The following is a 12165-nucleotide window of genomic DNA, read 5'->3' as shown; positions in this document are numbered from 1 at the left end:
AAACCAGACCTACCCAATTCCAGCTCCCTAGGGAGTGGGCGGCATACAAATCCTATTAAATTTGAAATTTGAAATTTATATATATTTAGCCTCCAGTCCTCTAATCATCTGTGTTGCTCTTTTTTTGGAAGTCTCAACGTCTTTTTGATATCGTGGGAATCTAAAACTAGATGCAACGTTTCAAGTTTCCAACATTCTTGTCCCGTTCTGTTGTATAACCCTGGCTCTTGTGTTGACAGGTCAGTTAGGCCTCTGTGTGAATCCAGAAACTTCAGTTCAATGAACTGCGGTTGAGTAGACATTGGGAATTTTTGTTGCGCTAAACAAGCAGTGTGAAGGCAAGGAATATATGGGGATGTCTTCCAACCTCTAAAACTTTCAAAGGAAATTCAGCGCATTGACTTAAAGCTATAAGACAATCAAGGTCCGCTAATCATGGTTATCTGTAAAAATTCCAATAGCAGAGGGAGAAGATTTCTTAATGCCACTTGTAGATAGCAAATGACTACTACATTTCTATTTAATCTCCTCTCATGCCCTCAGGTGAAACAGGCCCTCTTTAAAATGAAATAAAATGCAATACATAAAAATTGAGCAGGATGGATTTAGGATTCTGGAAGCGAACATGTTTTCTCTGGAAAGTTTATTTGGCCCAAAGACATTTTTGGCACGAAGGAAATAGATTGGAAGAATAAAAACCCTGTTGTTGGCTGATTTAAGAGGATTGTAAAGAAAAGCATAAAATGCAGAATTGTCCCCGTGACTTATGCTTTCTCTTTGCAGCTTCAAAGGGGGCTTAAAAAAAAGTTTTTGCTGAACTAAGACATAGTTCTTTGGTGAGTGGAAGTTGTATGTATACTGTGGAACAATAATCCATCTATGTACTGGTTTTTTTTTTGGAAAATATTGATTGCGTTATATGGTGCAAACCTCTTCAACTCCTGACTAAGTTCCTCTTTCATCTGCGAAGAATCAACTCAGGAACTTGGACATTTTAATCTGTTGAGATGGCAGCAGCCCAGAATGAACCACGGGTATCCCAGTAGGGGAATAGTTTAAACCAGTAAGAAGCTGTGATTCCATTAAGAAATGGAACAGACTTTTATATTTGTTCTGCTTTTGAACTTGGAGATCAAAGGATGAGCAAAGTACAATAGAATAGAATAGGATGCAGAATAGAGAATAGAATAGAGTAGAGTAGGGTAGAATAGAATAGAATGCAGACATCCAAGGAAATCCTGGAAAACCCAAATCTAAGAAAATCCTGGAAAACTGAAAACCGACATCCGAGGAAATCCCGGAAAACTGAAAACCGACATCCGAGGAAATCCTGGAAAACCAAAAACCGACATCCGAGGAAATCCTGGAAAACCGAAAACCGACATCCGAGGAAATCCTGGAAAACCGAAAACCGACATCCGAGGAAATCCTGGAAAACTGAAAACCGACATCTGAGGAAATCCTGGAAAACTGAAAACCGACATCTGAGGAAATCCTGGAAAACTGAAAACCGACATCTGAGGAAATCCTGGAAAACTGAAAACCGACATCTGAGGAAATCCTGGAAAACTGAAAACCGACATCTGAGGAAATCCTGGAAAACTGAAAACCGACATCTGAGGAAATCCTGGAAAACTGAAAACTGACATCTGAGGAAATCCTGGAAAACTGAAAACCGACATCCGAGGAATCCTGGCAAACCAAAAACCGACATCTGAGGAAATCCTTGTAAACCAACGTCTGAGGAAATCCTGGAAACCCGACGTCCGAGGAATCCTGGAAAACCGAAAACCGACATCCGAGGAAATCCTGGAAAACTGAAAACCGACATCCGAGGAAATCCTGGAAAACCGAAAACCGACATCCGAGGAATCCTGGCAAACCAAAAACCGACATCCGAGGAAATCCTGGAAAACCGAAAACCGACATCCGAGGAAATCCTGGAAAACCGAAAACCGACATCCGAGGAAATCCTGGCAAACCAAAAACCGACATCCGAGGAAATCCTGGAAAACCGAAAACCGACATCCGAGGAAATCCTGGAAAACCGAAAACCGACATCCGAGGAAATCCTGGCAAACCAAAAACCGACATCCGAGGAAATCCTGGAAAACCGAAAACCGACATCCGAGGAAATCCTGGAAAACCAAAAACCGACATCCGAGGAAATCCTGGAAAACCGAAAACCGACATCCGAGGAAATCCTGGAAAACCGAAAACCGACATCCGAGGACATCCTCCCTGAATCAAATGATGACAAGGCCTTTGGTCTCTCTTCATCCAAAGCCTTGGAAAACTGGGAACACCCTGGCACAAAGGAAACACAACGAGAGCACAACTTCCTGTACATGCACCCCCTGCCCCCGAGTGGGCACATTCACGCCTGGTGTGTGTGTGTGTGTGCACGTGTGCGCACGCACACACACACACATATGTAGGGGGGGGACATTCAGTTTGGGTCAATCCAGGTCACCCCCCTGAATGAATAGCGCCGAGGAACAGCTGAATCGCGGCATTCTTCAGCGGCACAAAAGAGAGCCTGCCACAGATGAACGGCCCAGCTCTTTTTACGTTTGCTCCGATGGAGCTGCACCTGGATAAGCAAGAGGACAATTTAGTCCTCACATTTAATTAGCAGCAAGGACGTCAGCTTATTATTTATTCCCACCCACCCAGGATTTAAAAGAAAATTCAAGGAAAGTGTTGAATTTAGCATTGCAACTGGAAGCCCATCAGCCACTCCGGGCCCTCAAAACCTTCTCTTTGCATAGAAACGGTGCGTTCTTTGGCGAATAAATAGAATTTTGAATTGTGCAGCTACGATTACATGAACGTTTCAGGGTTTGTTTGTTTTTTGGACAAGACCACAGTCCGTTTTGTCAGTTTCCAGTCCTGGATCTCTGCCATAGATTCAATGCGGGCGTTGAATCTCATCAAAAAACAATACAGTTCAGCATTGTGTGTTTCTCTTTAGACAAAGCCATAATGAAGTTTGGGATGGCCACTGTTTAAAACATTTAACCTTTTAAGGATGGTTTGTGCTGGGGGACTTAATTTCTTACTCTCTTTATGAGTTGGAATCAAATGATGGAGGACAATTCTTTTTTTTTTTAAACTAATGTTTTTTAAACACAAATAATAAAAGCAGTACATATACAACTGAATACAAAAAAGAGAAAGAGAAAAGAAAAAGAGAAAAAGACATACTACACAGCATCCCCCACTCCCTGGAGTTCCTCCCTTATATTTCTTAGATATACAATATATTCCAATTTTGCCCTTATCCCCTCCAAAACAACATATATTCTTGCGTAGGTTTATTCCCTTTGCCTTCCACCAACACTGATTTTATAAAATCCCCCCATATTTCACTATAATTATTTATTTAATCATCCCTTTTTAAAGTTTAATTTCTGTTGTCAATTTATCCTTTGTTGCCATACTCCAAATTTCATTATGTCACTCATTTCTTTGACTATCCCAATTTCATCCCCAATATTTAGCCATCACTAATCTTGCTTCCATTGTCAAATTCACAATCCGTTTCTTTTTTTTGTTTCATTTATATCCCGTTTTCCCACCAGCAACAATAATGCAATCCTTGGCGACATCTCTAGATTTACATTCAACAGTGCTCTGATGGAGGACAAATTCTTAAATCTGTTTCATAATATTTCTACATTCAGTCAAGCTTTAAAAAAGCTATAGTTTACGTTTCTTGGGAAAGCATTCGTGTTATATACAGCAACAATAATATTACTATTACATGAGAGACTGATTAAAGAAGAAGTTTTTAATATATAAAAAGCTGATTATAGGTTGAAGGAAAAACACATATTAAACTATATAGGGCAGAAGGGAAAACAGGGGGAAAAAACCCTCTAGAAATTCCATTTATTCTTATTCATTCTCTCTCGCTGTCTCTCTCTGGCTCTCTCTCTCTCTCTCTCTCTCTCTCTCCTACCAAATTCTTGACTTCTTTAATTGAGATTTGAGTATCATATGATTTTACTCACTCAAGGGTTTTGTACATTTCCTACGCTTAATTTAAATGATTTTGAATGGCCTCAGAATGGATTCTTGTTTCCAATAGTAATGCTACATTGTGAAAGTCCTTTCTTAGATATTTTTCCTGATACATAGATGAGCAAAATAGATAATATTTTTATGACACTCCCAAATAAGATAAAAAATCAGCTAAAAACACAGCCCAAGTTTATTTTCTATTGTACAGAATATATAATAGTTTCTGATGATGTTACATAGTTGGGTCATGAAATGTCTGCAAGAAAACAACCCATCTAAGAGAGCACCAAGAACCTTACAATTTTCCTCCTCCTCCTCCTCCTCCTCCTCCTCCTCCTCCTCCTCCCCCCCCTCCTCTTTCTCCTCCTCCTTTCCACAAACCCCACTGGCTTCTAGCACTGATGATGTAACTTAGTTGGGTGAAACATCTGCAAGAAGACAAGGAAGCTCAGAGAGCATCAAGGAGCCCACAGTTCTCCTCCTCCTCCTCCTCCTCCTCCTCCTCCTCCTCCTCCTCCTCCTCCTCCTCTAATAATAATATATTAATTACAGCAAGTTATGGACACCATGCCTCGCCCAAGTTACCCGAGGCAGCAATTTGAGTCTCCCTAATAGTTGGAATAGCCTTCTTCAATCTGAAGAGAGAAGATAATTAAATAGACAACACGAATTCCTCCAATGTCCTTGATTTATGAAACGGGGAGATGGTGAGCGCTCCCTTCAATGTAGCGTGGCCAACAATCTTGGCTCCTCTTCCCGGGATGGATGGAGTGTGAAAGGGCTTAAATATCACTTACTGTGCTAATTTCCACCACAACTTTGGCGAAGTCTGGACAATTTCATCATCCGCCAGGGTCTTGCCAGAAAACTGTCAGCAATTTAAGGATTTCAGTGCAGACTAATTTGCAAATTTGCCCGTCTGGCTTCCCAGATGTCTGCAAGTTATTAAGTCCAAGCTGATTTCTCATGGATATTGTATGGTTTGTTTCTAGTTTGAACTTGGTTCTTGTAACCAGTTGTGTTTGTGACTTCAGACCTACCCAGAAAGGCTCCAGTGAGGGAAACACGTATCAAATGGTGCTGTCGACTCTATCAAAGCTTTTAGCTTTATAGTTACTTATAGTTATTCTGGGAACCTAATCCAACTGTACACATCCTCACAATGGATTCTTTTAACCTTCAGTACTAGCCAAAGCATTTTTTTTTAAAAAAAATAATGCGCTAGCTTATATATTTATACAAAACATGGCTAGAGAAAAGCCTGTTTCTATTGCAGATTGTTTTAGATGACTAGTCTATCCCACTTCTAAAATGATCTGCAATGCAAGAAAATTAGGGATTCGGAATCCAAGATAAAATCCAGGAAGCTGCATCTAACCAGTTAAAGCAATTATATAATTTCTTCCAGCAACATAGTATTATCAGCACCGTCACGCAAGCAATTTGAGTAAAACCACAGCTCTGTTAGCTATGTTTTATTGAACTAATCACATTGCACAACAGGGTTATCTTAAACTGTCCTTAGTCATGGTGACTTTTGATAACCGTAATGTGCGAATCTAATCCAAACACCCACTCAGCAAAACAAAAAGAAAAACACACCGATAGTGCAGTAACCCCAGAATAAATGCACTGATTATAATCCTGTTCTTAAAAGGGACAAACTGTAATTACAAATTCAATATTAGCTTTTTAGGATCCCTTATTGGCTTTGTGCTGGGGGGAAAAAAGAGAGAAATAAACTAGTGATTTAAGGGTTTGAAGATTAGAAAGTGTAGCCTAAGAAGGAAATTATGATGCACTGTACTTTTAGAGAGCGCGGGCAAAATATAATTGTATCTGTAATGGAGGAGGAGGAAGAGAAGGAGGAGGAAGAAGGAGGAGGAGTAGAAAGAAGAGAAGGAAGAAAAAGAAGAGGAGGAGGAGAGAAGGAGGAGGAAGAGAAGAAGAAGAAGAAGAAGAAGAAGAAGAAGAAGAAGAAGAAGAAGAAGAAGAAGAAGAGGAGGAGGAGGAGCAGTAGGAGGAAGAGGAGGAGGAGGAAGAAGAGGAGGAGTAGAAGGAAGAGAAGGAGAGGAGGAGGAGGAGAGAAGAAGGAAAAGAAGAAGAAGAAGAAGAGGAGCAGTAGGAAGAGGAGGAGGAGTAGAAGGAAGAGAAGAGGAGGAGGAGAGGAGGAGAAGGAGAAGAAGAAGAGGAGGAAGAGAAGGAAGAGGAGGGGAGAAGGAGGAGTAGAAAGAGGAGGAAGAGGAGGGGAGGAGAAGGAGAAGAAGAGGAGGAGGAGGAGAAAGGGGAGGAGAAAAGGAAAGAGGAATAGGAGGAAGAAGAAGCATTGACAGGAAGGTTCTTTACATTTCTTTTCCCCTTCTTTCCTGATTTTCTTAATTTCAGCAGCTTAATATAGATATAAAGTCCTTTTGCTCCTTCTATTGTTAAGAAAGTAAGCATCTGAAAGCCTTGTGAGATCTACCAGAAAAATCCAAATTTCCTTCTGCTCGCTCTTCCTTTTAAAGCCGTGGACCAGGCAGATGGCAGATGGCCACCCGTGCTTTAGCAATGCCTTTCTCCGTAAACACATTGCCCTCAATACATTTCTCTTTAAACATCTGTCATAAACGGTTAGAATTATCTTGTCCGAACTCAAGTAAGCCCATGGAACGGTGCCTCTGAAATGAGCACACACTGGATTCAGAATGGAAGACGGTTCATTTAGAAAATGTTGACCGAAAACTTTTAAGTTGACTGATAGGGCTGGAATGTAATCAAATAATAAAGTGTGCTGTGGGGTTTTTTTTGGCAGTAAGGACTCACCAAAACCAGAGCAAATTTGTGAGATTTAGCAATCTCAATTTAGCAATTTAGAAGCAAGGATGGTTGACTTTGTTGCCAAAAAATGGACAAGCTAAGATTTAGAACTTTTTGGCAACCCGGGCATCAAGATTTGATAGATTCTTAATTAAGTAAAGGTAAACGTTCTCCTTACATAGATGTGCTAGTCGTTCCCAACTCTAGGGGGCGGTGCTCATCTCTGTTTCAAAGCCGAAGAGCCAGCACTGTCCGAAGACGTCTCTGTGGTCATGTGGCCGGCATGACTCAATGCCGAAGGCGCACGGAACGCTGTTCCCTTCCCACCAAAGGTGGTTCCTATTTTTCTACTTGCATTTTTTACGTGCTTTCGAACTGCTAGGTTGGCAGAAGCTGGGACAAGTCACGGGAGCTCACTCCGTTACGCAGCAGTAGAGATTCGAACCGCCGACCTTTCTGATCAACAAGCTCAGTGTCTTAACCACTGAGCCACTGCGTCCCTCAAATACTTAATTATTCATTAATAAATAATTGATATCTTCTTGGACACTATTTGCTTTTACTTGGGCTGTTATGTTTTAGTTAAAGCATTGACAGTTCCTTGTCTCTTCCATATAATATCCTCCTTATTATGTACATTTTTTTCCAAGATATATTTTTAATTCCCTGATAGCACTTTTCTTCTACCTGTGGCAGTAATGCTTTGGTGTGTAGTTTTTGTATGAGATCATTGCCTCAATTTATAGTGGCGAGTACCTCTTTTTTTTTCCCCAGGGACATAATCCGAGGAGAATCCTGCTAAAACTGAAAGCACTTTTGTCTGTCTGTATTTTTACGAGCGGTTGTAGGAATTCAAACAGATGGTCCATTTATTTAATTTACCAAGAGCTGATTGTTCCTTTTGTTTATTAATCAGAAAAAACCTGAATACTGAAGCAGTTGTACAGAGTCCAAAATGAACATGCAGGAATTGAAAGAAATGCAAGGCCTCCAGGAGTTCTGAAAACTCCCGCAGATGATCCTGCTGACACTGGAGGATTCTGACGTCTTCCTTAGGATCTATTTTTCCACCCAGTTTGGGACGTTGTTGTGAGAAATGGTTGTGAAATAAGAAGGCTGCAACCAGCACGGGCAGTGCTCAGACTTACAACTGTTCACTTCGTGACCATTTGAAGCTATAACAGCACTGAGAACTTACGCCTGTTTTTCATGCTTAATAGCCATTAAGCGGTCACGTGATCAAAATCCAGAGGCTTGGCAACTGGCATGTACTTATGACGGTTGCAGTGTCCCGGGGGTCACATGATCCTTCTGGCGAACCTTCTGACAAGCCAAGCCAAGGCGGAAGCCAGATTCACTTAACAACTGTGTTACTCACGTAACAGCTGCAGTGATTCGCTTAACAACTGCAGCAAGGAAGGTCTTTAAAATGAAGTGAAACTTAACAAATGTTCTTGCTTAGCCACAGAAATTCTGGGCTCAGTGTTGGTCAAAATAAAAATGAAAAACAAGTTACGTTAGGAGTTAGTTTTGGGCGACACAGACGGTCTTATTCACATGAATATCTTTGAACCTGCCACCTCTACACCTGTATCTATCGCTATAAAAATGGCTGTGTGTCTGCGTGTGTGTGTTCCAGCATAACTCTGGAACGCCTTGAGCAATTTCAACCAGACTTGGTACACAGATGACTTACTCCCTGGAAACAAATCCTGTGGGGGTAAGACACCCCTAAAACCCCTCGGAGCATGTGCGTGTGTGTGTTTGTGTGTGTGTGTGTGTTCCAGCATAACTCTGGAATGCCTGGGTTGCTGAAATGAAAAGGAATTATTACATCTATAGTGTCAAATCACAGTACTTTTGATAGTGATAGGATGCATTTTGGATTCAAGTTCATGGGTGCATCTGTGTGTCTGTGTCTCTGTTTTTGTGTGTCTCTCTCTGTGTGTGTCTGTCTCTGTGTGTGTTTGTGTTCCAGCATTACTTTGACTTATATCTTATACTTAGATATAATTCATTCCTTTAGCTGTCTAATACAGGGTTAGCGTAAATAAATATCTGGGCAATGCTGGGTTATCAGCTAGTTAAACTAAAATTATGGGTACAGAAATATTATGGTACTTTTCATTCCTCTTATGTCTTCTACAAGCGACAATATATGGGTATTCTGATCAATAAGTCAATGCAGAAGATGTAGCTCATATGACAGGTACTGTTTACCTGTGGAAAAATGTTCAACCTCTTAAACTAGACTCCTTGTCAATAAATATGAACCAAATATGATTCTCCTCAGCTAAATCCTTCCATCTTAGCCCATTGATCCGAAAAGAGAATGCAGGCGTATTTGAGGAAATAAATAAACAGATTCTTTCTCTAAAACATCTTATGAGATTTTCTAGCAGCTGTGCACATCTTTCCATTTCTAAGAGCCAAGGTGGCGCAGTGGTTAGGGTGCAGCACTGCAGGCCACTTCAGCTGACTGTTATCTGCAGTTCAGCAGTTCTAATCTCACCGGCTCAAAGGTTGACTCAGCCTTCCATCCTTCCGAGGTGGGTGAAATGAGGACCCGGATTGTTGTTGGGGGTGATATGCTGACTCTGTAAACCGCTTAGAGGGGGCTGAAAGCCCTATGAAGCGATATATAAGTCTAACTGCTATTGCTATTGCTAAGTAGAATAAGGTATTAGCATCGAACGTCAACTTTTTACTTTTCCAAAACAGTGTAAATTAGCCATTTCTATAACCCAAAATCAAAGTTGCATTTCTTTATTACAAGTGTTTATTGCCACTTTAGAAGGTCACACTTGGAATATTGCATCCAGTTTGGTCGCCACAGTGTAAAAAAGATGAGCAGACTCTATAAAGAGTGAAGAGAAGGGCAAAAAAGATGAAAAGAAGGACTAGGGAGGACATGATAGCAGTCTTCCAATATCTATTGCTATTGCTATTGCTATTGGTGTGATTTGGGGAATTTTACCTCAAAAGACTCCAAAAATGCCCTTGTTTAATGTCTGTGGAGATTGTCAGTCCTCCAGGTCACGGTTGTCCCAAAGCTGCTTTTTTTCAAGAGGCAACTGGAACTTTCTTGTTTTTTTTTTTCCTTGAAGAGGTTTCACTTCTTGCCAAAGAAGCTTCTTCAGTTCAAGCACCTTCGGCTCCTTGTTTTAGAGTCCAGCTGCAATTTGAGGAATTTTACCCGAAAGTCTGAAAAAAAAAGTCCTTGTTTTATATAGGCTGGGTTTTTTTTTTTGCCTTTCACCGCTGCAAATATCTGCAGTGGATTTTGGTGAGCCAATGAAAGGGTAATGAAGATATTTTGGCTGCATTGAAACCTCTGGGAAAGGGTAAAAAGGCGAATTATCGACTTCGGTTCCTACCATGAACATCAAACGTGAGATAATAAAGATCTAATCTAGACAAAATGCCTAGTTGGAACTGTAAAAGATCGGCTGTGTGTCTCAAACAGCTGCAAAACAGGCTACTAAAAAGCAATTAAAGCTCTGAGAACCGTATGCCTCTGATCATCCATTTTAAGTTGATTAAGAATTATCCGCGGAGAAAGCGGCGGGAGAAAATTACAAGCTTCCCAGAGGAAAACAGCTTACAAAAGAATTTGAATTAGAACGATAGGGCTATCATTTCCTTCCCCTGCTCAGCAAAAATCACTGGGTGCCTGGCTTTCTTGTCTCTTACGTCTAAAAATAGTAATCTTGGATGGTACCAGCCCAGTTCTTCAACAGAAACCGAGGTTTACATCAGAGGTGGACCTTCAAATTAACCTAAGAGGGGAAGAGCAATCAGTTTTCGATCTCACGTTTTTAAAAAAAATAAATTTCTTAAGCTGGTTAGAACCTCCTGCAGCTTCCCCTTGCAGTGTTCAGCTTCCCACAAACAAAGAATATTGGATGGTGTATTTTCAGTATTTCTTAAACTAGAAGAGGTCTCCGTCTCTGGAGGTTGGGCGTCCATTTATTCTTCCAACTCTAGGATTACGTGAAATTAGTACAAGGAGTCTTCCTCAGCCCAACTGCATCCAGTTTTGGTCCCCACACTATAAAAAAGATGTTGAGACTCTAGAAAGAGTGCAGAGAAGAGCAATAAAAGAGGATTAGGGGACTGGAGGCTAAAACATCCGATGAACAGTTGCAGGAACTGGGCCTGGCTAGTCTAGGGAAGAGAAGGACCAGGGGAGACAGGAGAGCATCTTCCAATATTTGAGGGGCTGCCCCAGAGAGGAGAAAGGGGATCAAGCTATTTTCCAAAGTACCTGAAGGCCAGACAAGGAATAATGGATAGAAACTGACCAAGGAGAGATTCAACCTAGAAATAAGGAGACATTTATCTGACAGTGAGAACAATCAACCCATGGAACAGAAGTTGCCTTTAGACGTTATGGAAGTTTCATCAATGGAGGCTTTCAAGAAGAGATTGGACTGCCATTTGTCAGAAATGGAATAGGGTCTCCTGCTTGGGCAGGGGGTTGGACTAGATGACCTCCAAGGTTCCTTCCAATTCTGTTAATCTAATCTAATCTAATCCACCCACATCACAGGTGGGTTGTTGCTGTTGCAGGAAAGTTAGGAGGTGTTGTGTTGCATCTACCCACTTGAGTTATTAAAAAATAAATGAAAATAAAGGCGAGATAGAAATAATAAAAAAATAGAAATAAAGGATAAATCTGTCTCATTTCGAGCTGGGACGAAACAGCCCCACTCCAAATGTTACAGAGAAACCTGCTGAAACCGTTAGACAGTTCTCCCCACCCTCCCTTCCACCCCCACCCCAGTCAATGAAATGAAAAAGGCTTCAATTGTTTGTTTCTATTCTTGCAACGAACCCCTAGGAACATTGCGGTTTAGAAACTGCACGTTTCAAAGTCTGGATGGAGGCTCTCGGGCTCGCTGCTCGGACACAGCTGTGCAGGCGGCCAACATTTCGTGCCAGATTCCGCCTTTGAACTCAGGACGTGTTGAGCAGAAAAAAAGAGAGCAAAATCTCCTGTCTTCTCAAAGGCAGCTTTGGAGATGGAGAACGGGGGAGATTCCTTGTCTCCGTTGTAGAGTCTGGGTGGAAAGGACAATCGGAGGAAGGGGAAGAAAAACTAACATCTTCACCCCCTTAATTTCCTCCCCGCTCCCCCTCCTCCCATGGTCCCTGAGGCTGGAGCCAAGGAGGACTTCTGTCCAGTGGTGGGTTGCCAATTATTTTTTTTACTACCGGTTAGGGCGTGCTTGTGTGCACACTCACGCACATTTGTGATGCTTCTGTGCATGCGCACAGGTGGAGCCTCCCACCACCACAACTACCGGTTCGCCCGATCCGGGCCGAACCGGTAGCAAC

Source organism: Thamnophis elegans, chromosome 11 (genome assembly GCF_009769535.1).
Source record: "Thamnophis elegans isolate rThaEle1 chromosome 11, rThaEle1.pri, whole genome shotgun sequence".
NCBI lineage: Eukaryota > Metazoa > Chordata > Lepidosauria > Squamata > Colubridae > Thamnophis > Thamnophis elegans.
This window is presented reverse-complemented; position numbering follows the sequence as displayed.